The following is an 11,576-nucleotide window of genomic DNA, read 5'->3' as shown; positions in this document are numbered from 1 at the left end:
TCTTTTTTTCCCCCTTTTTTCTCCCGAGGGTTGGGATCGTGGGCCGGGCCTCGGGCCTAAAAGGATTTTGGCCCAGACGTATTCAAAATTTCATCTTTTTTTATGCCCATGCCCAACCCACCATCAGCTCTAGTTAGGGTAATAAGAAGCAAGGATAACGTGGTTGTGAGATAAGGAAGCCTACTCCTATCGGCAAACTCAATCCTCAAATATCAGTCCCAGGTATCATCCCACACCCTTATGATTATGATCTGCAGCATAGTTGGCAAGCCAATCAGCACAGCTATTTCCTTTACAGTAGGTAGGGAAACCCTAATAGAGCCATCCAGTTCTATTTTTAATTATTGTTGTTTTTTAAGGATAGCTGCCCAGTGATTTCACTAAAAGGTGAAATCAGAAGATTACAAAGTAGGAAGATTAAGAGAAAACAAGGAAAATCAGGAAAAAAAAAAAAGGTGGTAGCAAAATAAGCAAGGAATCTGAGTTACAATTTGTAGATGCAGACACCCAAAGCAATAGCCGAGTGGATCAGTTGTTAAAGATTTCTAAGATGGCATAGATTAAGGCGTGGGCTTCTTGCTTCATATTTTAGAAGATTCGGTTGTTTCTCTCCATCCGCAGCATCCAGAGACTTATAAAAGCAGTCGTCCTCATTACGACAATTTGGTGGGAAGAAATTGAGGCATTTTTTTTATTGTTCTCCTTACAGTTTTGGAGAAGGGACAGCTGAGGAAAATGTGATTGTGTCTCTCACTCGTCGCAGAGAACGCAAAAACCTAGCATGGGCTAACCTTGTTTTGCAACAGTGTATAAAGCAAGAAGTTTCTCTCGCATAGCAAGCTATATAGAGGTAATATTTTACATTTGGTCTTCATGCATAACTAGTCCTATTTTTCTTTTTCCTTCAAATTTTATTTATTCTGTACAAATTAATGCATGTTACATACGAATGCCTATTCCTAAATGCACTTATACGCATGAATGGGAATTAGCATTAAATGGCCATCGAAATCAAGAATGGAAAATAAAAATTTTGGACGATACAAATTGAATATCAATGTCGATCTATCTAGAGGATAGACCTCAACCATCCCCACAGGTAATGAGTTTAGCCTAAGATTGAGCTTGACTTGATGACAAATTCGACTGAACTTTGTTTGATTAGGAAATGAGCCGTATCGCTTTAGGCTCAACTTGTAAACAAGCGGAAATCAAAATTCTTTTGACCTTCAAAATTAAATAGAAAATCAAGTCAACTTGATAACAAGTTCATTCAATCAAGAAAGGAGCCAAGCTTGGACAATAAATTTAAAAAAGTTCAGCTTTAGCTCGAATCTCTCTGTCATATAATAACTGAACCTTTATGTTGAGATAGATATGAATGAACATTGAGCATCAATTGGCACCCTGCACCCTGTTAAATTATGGCATAAATGATGCATATGGCCGTGAAAACATAGAGTGCACCTCAGGCCAAAGTTTGTAGCGTAAAATGGATATTATTTTCTGTTATATCAATATCAAGGCGACTTCTGTCACAAATGAAATGGCTCAACAAATATATGTAACTTTTGCAGTACGCTTGCAGCAGCTGCCATCTGGCCACAGAGAAAAAATAATTGGAATAATAAAACAAATAAGTAGATGCTGGATTAAACAATGTCCGGGACCTTCCCTCTGTGCCCCTTAATTTCCGATGGTTTTTCTGCTGCTAACGTCGAGTGACTCCCAAGAAACCGGGTCGGCGTAAGCAGGAGAAAAGACAGAGAGAGACTTGGGCGCAACAGGCGGCGGAGTCGACCTTTTCGTTGGCTGAGGTGAAGCATGATGCAGCAAGATATCTTGCTTCAGCTAGCTTACCTTTGGATTCCATTCATCAGCTTATGAGCGAATGCGCTGGACGCAGTAATAAGGCTTTAAGAGATGGCATCTTTTATCGAGGAATTGGGTTGCGAGGGATTTCACATATGCTTTTTGCCTACTTGATCTATTCATTCATATTTACATGGCTTAGCCCGTCCTTGTTTAGAGAACGTGATGCAGGCGTCCACTCCAAATCTTTTATCCACAATCTCAGTCGCACCTTATTTGAAGGATCTGGCCAAAGAATTAAAGGCTAACCGAGATGTCCGCTCCAAATCTTCTACTCATGATCTCAGTTGCACCTAATTTGAAGAATCTGGCCAAAAAAAGAAAAGGCCAACTATAGACACTTTTTTTTTTATGAGGTTTGAAAGTTTAAAGAATGTAGTAAGTATTTTATATTTTACTAATTAAACACAGATACAAAGCAAGTATTAAAGACCCGAGCAAGGGAAAGACACGAAAAAGTGACTCCAAATATCAAACGTCCCCACCAAGTACCGTCCATCAGAAGCAAACAAGATAAAAAAAAAGAACCTCAGTTAACTGTAGTCACCACACGATCCATGATCTCTGTCACGACCTCCTTGGATTCCTTCATCAGCTCAATACTCTTCCGGAGTCGTTCACGCTTCGCTGCAGTTGCTGGAGATTCGTCAAGCATCCTCTCCAAGCCAGCCATTCGTGGCCCCACCAGATCGCCTACAATTTCCTTCTCCATTTCTCTCTCCACCAAGCAATGTACCCTGTATATGATGCGCAGGGCCAGGGTATCCACAAGCCGAAGCACCACGATCTTCCAATACGCTAGGATCCTCATTCTCATGTCAAACGCCTGCTCCGCCATTGTCACGCCCCGGATCCGGATTCGTGACACGGCCGTGCTATTGCCGACTACTGCCCACAATAGCACGCAGCCTCGTACATGGTCAACAGGTAGTCAAAAGCAGTCAAACTTGCATATATCAAAAGAAGGTATTACAACAGACTGGTTCATATAAAGTACAGAGCTTCTACATAGTTTATATACACAAAAGTTTATTCATATCATCCCAAAAATAAGGAAGCCCTGTTGCAAAAGAAAAAATGCTTCTAGCAGCTGTCACTGGTGGTGATCTGAAAAAAAAAACGTAAATGAACAGGCATGAGCTACACGGCTCAGTAAGTAATCCTGCATAATCTTGTCGAATCAACTAAAAATGCTAACCATGCTTATCAGGGTTTGAGAAGCTGACATGTACGTTATCTAATAAATCATCATAATAAAATATCCATGCTGAGTAAATAAAACAGTATTCTACAATATCAAGAAATCATGTAATATGCACATGTAGGAAAAATCGTGCCACCGGCATGCCGTGGTCATGCTCTTAAATGTTACTGCGAAGTCATTCTTGGCCACTGGCGGGACCGGCTCAGTTATTAGGCGGCCACTGGCGGAGCTGGCTCAGTCATTCTCGGCCACTGGCAAGGCCGGCTCAGTTACATTGGGTCAGTAGCTCTTAAGAGTTCGTAAATAATGCTTCGTATAGGTAGTACCTCATAGATGCTACGGCGAATTCATTATTGGTCACTGGCGGGGCCTGCTCAGTTATTAGTCGGCCACTGGCGGGGCTGGCTCAGTCATTATCGGCCACTGGCAAGGCCGGCTCAGTTGCATTCGGCCCGTAGCATTAGGAGTTCTTAGGTACCCCTTTACAAGCAATATGCAGCTAGAGCAAATCATTATCATTCTTTAAACTCATGCTAATAAAAATCATAATATGGAATTCAATTCATTTTGCATGTATCACAAGAGCTATGAAAACATAATATGTGCACAACTATGAATTATGTGACTGACATGTACCACTCATGTTCATATTTCATAACTCATATCTTAGCATGTAATGTAATCCCAGTATTTTGTAGGCATAACGGAATATAAAGCATATATCATCATATCTTGTGTAACTAGAGCATGTCAGATACCCATATCGTTCTTAGCCTACAGTACATGCATAACATGTTAAATTTCATGTATGATCCATAAAAGATTAGGACAGGCCACTTACATACATGATTCACAACAAGATTAAAACAAGTTACTTACAGTGATTCGCTTTCTCCCAAATTTCTCACGTCCTGGTGACGGATCCTGAGTCACCTAAAATCACATCATAGTAAGCATATTATTTCCTTTTTACTTGTTTGGATCCTACCCAAACTATAGCCCAAGTCTAATGCATCCGTATTGGAACCTTAATTGGGTCCATATGGGTTAATTGGCCTGCTAATTGGTCAATAAGCTTAATCCCCAACTTAATTGGGTTTAATTCCGAGTTTAGGGTCACCGTGGTTTATTTGGGCCTGAGTTAGGATTAATCTGGGGTCAATTTGGCCCCAAATTAGTCACATTGGGCTTGAATTGGGCTTATTTCCACTAATTTGGTTTGTTAGGACCAATCCCAGCCGAATTGGGTTTGGGCCTCATTCCATTTGGGCTTAATTTTGGTTAACTTTATAGTCTGGCTTGTCCAGGCTTAGCCCAATTTGATTGGGCTCGGGTTTAGTCAAATTGGCTAAACCCTTTTCCTTTTTCTTTTTCTTTTTCTTTTTTCTTTGGGCTTAACGGGTTGCGGGTTCGGATTCGGATCCGACCCGCAAACCCGTTATCAGGGTTTTTCTCCCCCCTTCCAGAGGCTTCCGCCTCCTCATCTCCCGCTCTCCACTCTCTCCTCTCTTTCTCCTTCGTCTCCGCCGAACCCATGCCTCCGGCCGGTCCTCCGGCCCTCTTCTTCTCCTACGGCCTCCTCTCTCTCTCGGGCACTCCCTCTTCTTTTCTCTCTTCCACTCTTTTCCTCTCCTTTTCTCTCTTTCTCCTCGTTTCCGACCGAAAGCCCTAGCCCTTTCGGCCTTTCGTCCCCACCGAACCCTCCGTCTCCTCCCTTTCTTCTCTCGCAGGCGACCGGGGAGACGAGGCTCCCCTCCGATCCACCGACCGAGGCGGAGCTTCCCCCCGGAGCACCGGCGGAAGAAAGGCCGGCCCCCCCTTCCTCTTCTCCGAAGCGATGCCGGAGAAGAGGAGGAGTGCCGGGGAGTAGGGTCGCGGCTGGATCTCCTCCGGGAGATCTCCCCCTGCTCCGACCACGGTGAGGTAAGGCCGGGGTCCAAGGATGAAGCCTCTTCGGTCCGGTGAGTTCATTCTAAATTTTTTTTTTTTTGTTTTTCCTTCCGGCACCACCACCCCTTGCCGGAGAAGAGGTGGTGGTCCGGCTGGGGCTGGCGGCCCTGTGGTCGCCTCTGTTGTCATCCCGGCCAGATCTGGCGGCCCGGGTTGCCCCCCGAGCCCTAGGGTAGCCGCAGCCGAGGCTGCGGTGCCCTGCAGGCGGCTCGGCCCGAGTGGTCATCGGGCCTGGTCTTGGGCCGCGGCCATTCTCAGGCCGGTCCGGGGTCTATGGGTCCGGCCCGTGACCCTTCTCCCTTCTGCCGGTCTCCTCCTCTCTGTTTCATGGTTGAAACAGAGGGGAGAATCCTCCACAGAGGGTTTCTCCATGCTTTAAAATTTTATTAACAGGGGTCCATACCTGGTTTTAGTCGGTTTCAGTCGGGCAGTACCTCCCCCCTTGTAGTCCCTCTTTCCTCTTGGAGCTTCAGGGCTCCTTCGCCTTCGGCTCCAGGGCTTCGGCTCTCTCTCTCTCTCGTTCAGTGTTCTAGGGGGTCTGTGACTTGGGGTTCCCGGCAGAGGCTTAAATAACCGGTCTAAGAGGTCCCATCCTCTCCTTTCCTCCTTGCTCCGGGACTGTCAGCCGCCCCCCTGTCTCAGGCGCGCCGGAATCGGCTGCCAGCAGGGGGTGAGGTCACCGTCCCAGGGTTTGCATGGCTGGGGATTTCCTTCTGTGAAGTTCCATCCCCCCTACCCTCTGGCTCCGGGACTAACAGCTGCCCCCTGCTCTGCCATGGTGCCTGGCTCACCACTTGGGGCGTGAGGTGACCCTAGCCGCCTCTCCCTGCTCTGCCATGGTGCCTGGCTTACCACTTGGGGCGTGAGGTGATGTTCTGCCATGGTGCCTGGCTTACCACTTGGGGCGTGAGGTGACCCTAGCTACCTCTCCCCTGTCGGTCTTATCCTTTCGTTTCTTAACAGGAGGTGGCAACCTCTTCCTGGTTGCCATTATAATAATACTGCCCACAGTAAAAATTTGGGCCCAAACCCCTGACTGGGCCTATTTCTTATTGGGCCTAGTAGGTTGTGGGCCCGGACATTACAGCCATGGCCGCGTACTGTCTCATATGCCCAACTTCGACTACTCCAAGACCTTTCAATTCAATGCTGTTTGGCCCATAGTAATTCTCGATGGCTGCTATGAAGCCATCGCGACCGTCCATCAGCTCAGTCCATTTTTTCATGTAGTCTGGAGAGGAAGTGTAGTCGGCTACCATTTCCATCTCGATGGCCTCACTCATAAAATGGCAAGACTGGTTTCTCATATTCCCTACCAGATTCTGTGCTGCCCTTCGAACCATAGGTTGAATCTGGGGATAGTTCTCGGAGTGGTGCAGCAGCACCCTGATCACAACCTCCTCAATGTAGGCCCAAACCTTCCGAACAAACTCACCGGGAGCGTGAGATATATCCTCACCTTCCTCCTGAGGAGGTTGAGGAAAGCGTGCCGAGGTAGGAAATTGGGGAGTCCATTAATCCCCTTAGCCTCCTCCAGAACAGCAATCTCTTCCATCAGAAATCTTTCGTCGGCGCTCGGGCAATCGGAGGGCAGCTCCTTAAAGAATTTGGCGAGCATCTCGGCCATCCGAGCAGTGGCATGCATGCTGGCATCGTCAGGGAACTCATCAAACTCCCCTCTGATGAGCAGTCTCCTAAGGGACTCCTTCGACGTGCTTAACATGTGGAGCAAAACCCTCATGGCATCCCCTATGCTGTGGAGATTCTCGGGCATTTCATCGAGCTCCGAGATGTGCTGGCTGAGCTTCTCGTTGATCTTCTTCACTATGTCGGGCAGGCTCTTTGCAATGCATCAGCCTCTGAGCCTCTTTGCATCAGCCTCTGAGCCAGAACAGGGATCCCCACGATGGACTTGTCGATCCTCGAAAGAAGAGGGTGACTCTCGAACAGGTTCCTCTCCTCGGCTCGGGCCTGCTCGTAGGACTCGTCACCGATGCGGTTGCGGACGCACACGTACCCAAGGCCTATGTTGACATCGTCGGCGGACACCTTCTCGAGCAATCCCTCGGGGGCCTTGTCAACTTTGGTGACGACGGCCAGGGTCCGCTCGCCGGTCCGGTCGACGCTCTGCGACATCCGGATCGATTCGCAGGTCGGGAAGTCCACGGTGGCCGACAAAACATTCAGAATGATGCTTGCTTTGGGGGCGATGTACTCCATGATTATGTTCGATATCTGCTCGTAGATGTTGTCGGGCTGCCCATGGACGGGGACACGGGTGATTCCGGGCAAGTCCACCATAGTGAGGTCGGGCACGCCTCTCTTCCTGACGACAAGAGTGAGCGGCGTGTTGGATATGCCTTTGCCTTTGCCGGCAATATCGTCGGTGGCTGAAATGATGGCGTCGGCGATGCCGTCTTCCGAGGTGGGGATGGCCTTGTCTTTGTACTCGAGCTGCAGCTGAGGCTGGGAAAGGGAAGGATCGTCTTGGAGGCGCATGATGAGAGGGACCCGGGTGCAGATGCCCTGGCCACGAGGGAGGCTGATGCCGGCGAGAGACTCGAGGACGCTGGATTTGCCGCTGGATTGGTCGCCAACGACGACGATGGTCGGGAGCTCTATGCCCTCCTGCATCACATTGAGCTGGCGAAGGCGGTCGACGGCGTCGAGGATGGGGCGGATGTGGTCGTTGAAGGAGGAGGCGAGGGCAGTCGAGCTCTTGGCTTCAGCTTCGACCATATCTACCGCTATTTTCGTAGAATTGGCCATCTCCTGTTTCAGAGTGAACGCAGGACGAGAGGGAGAGTAGTCAAGGCTGTGAAGGGAATAGTCAGGAGCAAGGTCCGCCATACCGGTACCGGTCGGCGTACCGGTGGCCGGACGGTACCGGTCCGGTCCGGTACGTACCGGCTGGTACCGGTCCCGTACCGGCCGGTACGCGGTGGTTTCAAAAATCACAGCGCGCAGCGCTGTAGTTTTTTAAAAAAAAAAAAATCGGTACGAGGCCGGTACCGGCCGGTACGGGCTCCGAACCGGCCGGTACGGGCCCGAACCGGCCGGTACGCATCCGTACCGGCCGGTTCGGATAAAAAATCGGAAAATACCGGTTTTTTATCCGTTCCGGTACCGGTCCACGGCCGGACCGATACGTACCGGCCCGTACCGGCCGGTACGGGCCGGTACGGCATTCCATGGTCAGGAGTCTGTTATCTCTAATGCAGACTAGTAGCCGGTTGCATGGGGAATGGGGGGATGGGCGATGGTTGGATATACATGTATATGTAGGTGACTACTATTTTGCACGAGGGTTACACGTGGCCTGGTTATTGTGAAAGAGCGATGAAAAAAGCAGACTAGCGTTGCCATGGTAAAGGTATTTTAAAAAGAGAGAAGCGAAATAAAGAAAAGGTAGAGGATGGAATCGTAAATGGGTTTGCTTTACGCAAGAAATTTGGAAAACGAAACAGAAGGATGCCCTCGTACCCGAAAAAGTATAGAAAGAAAGAGACCGCTGATTCAGGTCTCCACGGAAAGAAGAAGACAGCCAACTTGGGAGGCAACGAAGAGATAGCTGAAGCTCTGCGGGAGGTAGGGCCGGTAGCTGAAGGTGATAGGTCTGACTTAGAGGTCGTTGAAAAAATTATTCACTAAAAATTACTATATTTTTAATTTATAAAAAAAATAGTTTATTAAAATAAATTTAGATAATTAAAAAGAGCTTGTCCGAATCGAGAATGTGATATACACTATCCTAAAAATATGTTTTGCCCCTTACGTATGGGTTTACAGTGATCTCGTCCCCAAGGTACAATAATCCGGCTCAGCCTGATCCACCTCTAACGAGGACGATTACTCAGGAGATTTGATCCTATCGACTCCTTCATATATCCCCAAAAAAAAAAGAAAAAAATAGAAACAAAAAAGTTAAAGAGTAGAAATAACTCTGCATGTGGAAAAACTCTTGAGAAACAGAGTAACAGTGAAAAAGAAAGAGATTGGATTGGATTAGAATTAATGCCGGAAGAATTTATTTAGAAGACCGAAAAGATGCGATGGTATTGAAGACACGTAATGTTTGAAAAACACCGTATCTTTCCGAAAGCTAATATTTTCTTCCGAAGAGTCACAACTCCTCTGAAAGAGACATGTCATAAAAGAATATTTAAAAATATTTAAAACAACTAAAGGTCAAGGGATAAAAAGAAATTAAATTTTTTAAATTAAAAATCCAACCATCTTCCACAAAAGAATTAATTTTTTTGAAAATCATATAGTAAAATATCTAGGCAACTTATACTGTGCAACAGGTGAGTAGTCCCATGAACTTGAACCTCAATTAGTGTTGATAGCATCTATCTGAAAGAACCATAGCAGATTAGACCTTTAATTAAGTCCTTTGATTCAGACTTCTGTTTATCACATACACAGTATGGATCAATTGGGTCTTTATGTGATTAGCACCATTAAAAGGCCTTGCGCTTGGTACCTTGATTTTTCAACAAAAGTTTATTAGAATTAGCTGAAACCTCGAGTCACGGCCTATACGCCATTTCTCACATAGGTAAGTCTTCTAAAGGTATTTGTGACCTAATACTCTATAAATTTTCTATCTTAGACTTATTAAGAGTATAACTCAATCTTTCCAATACATTTTTGTCACTGATAAGAGCACTCATCATCGGGATTGGAGGAGATATACTCTGAAAAATGTGCTCTGACACGATTACTCAATCAGCTTCATTTCTACCACATTGAACCTCCTTCATGAAATCTCCAATCATAGAGATTGGGTATCTATTGTCGGTGACCAAATAGTAGGCTTAAGCCCCATCTCCCTTGATGAATTTATAACTTCACTCTTAGATAAACCTTTGGTTAAATGATCTGTCAAGTATTTTTCAGACTTGACAAATTTCAAGAAAATAACTGTTGTGGTTCAAATTTGGCCCGAGGGTGACCACGCCGGAGGAGTTGGGGGAGTTGCCGATCGAGGCGGAGAAAGGACGCCACCTCTCATGCGTCGGCGTACCTGCATAAAGCCTTACCGGTGTTTTCGGTGAGAGACCTCCGATGCTTAAGTTAGCGTGGAGTATTTGTCGGCCAAAAGTCCTTTATGCATTACTTGAGGAGGCTATATCCCCGAGGAGGTGCCTAGGTGGTAGAGGTATGGCCTGCCCTCATCATGGGAGGATATGGCGTTGGCCAGATGGCGCGCGAACAAGCCTTGCTTCAGGCACACGATTTGAGTTGTCCCTGCACACGGTATAGGGCTAGCATGCGCTGCAGGACATAGCCCTTGTCAACAGGCATGGCTGGGACAGCAAAGTGTAGTCCTTTGTTGACGTGTCTTGGAGTGGCCGTCAAGCGAAGCATAGCGCGGTGAGGTTGCTGCAGGGCATGGTCGTGGTGTGTACTAGGCAAGATTAGCTCGACCTTTGGCGGGGGCCAAGGTCGGCCTTGCCTGCTTGGCAGGGTGCTGAGGTCGTGCCGACATGGAAGGCCACAACAAATATTCGATGAGGTCGGCTTAGTAGGCGTTGAGGTTGGACCGACTTGGGAGCCATAATATGTTTGACGAGGTCGGCTTGGCGGGCCCTGAGATTAGCCTAGCCTCTTTGACTTTGAGGTCTGAACAGCAGAACGCCTCAAGCTCGGGCCGAGGCGCGTCATCGTATAGGATGCCGCGAACTTGGCCGAGGCGCATCATCGTTCTAGACTCCAGAGGCGCCTGCTACAGGTCATAACGGTAAAGAGATCTGGCCGAGATCTGCTTAGCCTTCGGTCAGGTTCGAGATAGGACTAGCTCTCAGTGGGTCTGAGGTCTAACCTGGTTGGTGTTGAGGCCTGCATGACCGAAACGAGATGGTCCCCTATCTTGAGCATGATGATCCATTTTGTCCCCCATCTATAACATTACTCTTTTTGAGATCTCTTACGAATTTATGACGAATCCAGATATGCTAATTCATCTTTTAGTTAGTATTATTTTGATTCATAAGGTTTTGAGTTAGATTTTAGGTTTTGAAATAAATGCAATAAAGATCAATAATACCAATAAAATTAAATAACTACATTAAGAAATATAACAACTAATGTAATTTTGTAATTTCTGCATATTTTTCAAAGCCAATATATATTTTGAATATATACATATTTTTTAAAACAACAGTAATTTCTACACAATTTTAAAAGTACAAGACTTTTCTGCATCGATTTTAAAAATGTAGAAAATTCTGCACAAAAATTAAACATGGCAGAAAATAGATTACATAGAATTTAATGCCGTAGAAAATCTGCACGGATTTTAAATCTGTAATAATTTTCTACATGAATTCTACAGAAAATTCTGCACAGACTTTAAAGTTGCAGAAAATATTTACAAATATTTTAAATCTACAAAAAATTCTATATAGTTTTTAAAGTTGCAAAATATCTATTTGCATCAATTTTTTAGAGCAATATAACATTATAAAAGAACTGATTTTTGTAAAAAGAAAGAAAAAAAATTATAGCTTTCTAATTCTATATAATTAAAAGTAAATTTAGTTGC

General features: G+C 46.0%; 1 pseudogene; it reads right to left on the bottom strand.

Annotated features, from left to right (window-relative positions):
• Positions 1–2,113: 2,113 nt before the first annotated feature.
• LOC120111584 (dynamin-related protein 4C-like) lies at positions 2,114–7,857 on the bottom strand (annotated as a pseudogene).
• Between the last annotated feature and the right edge of the window lie 3,719 nt (positions 7,858–11,576).

Source organism: Phoenix dactylifera, chromosome 5 (assembly GCF_051530095.1).
Source record: "Phoenix dactylifera cultivar Ajwa chromosome 5, Ajwa_hap1_PhDact_Kaust_v1.1, whole genome shotgun sequence".
In the NCBI taxonomy this organism is placed as follows: domain Eukaryota; kingdom Viridiplantae; phylum Streptophyta; class Magnoliopsida; order Arecales; family Arecaceae; genus Phoenix; species Phoenix dactylifera.
The sequence above is the reverse complement of the archived record's forward strand: the minus strand, read 5'-3'. Positions and strand labels throughout refer to the sequence as shown.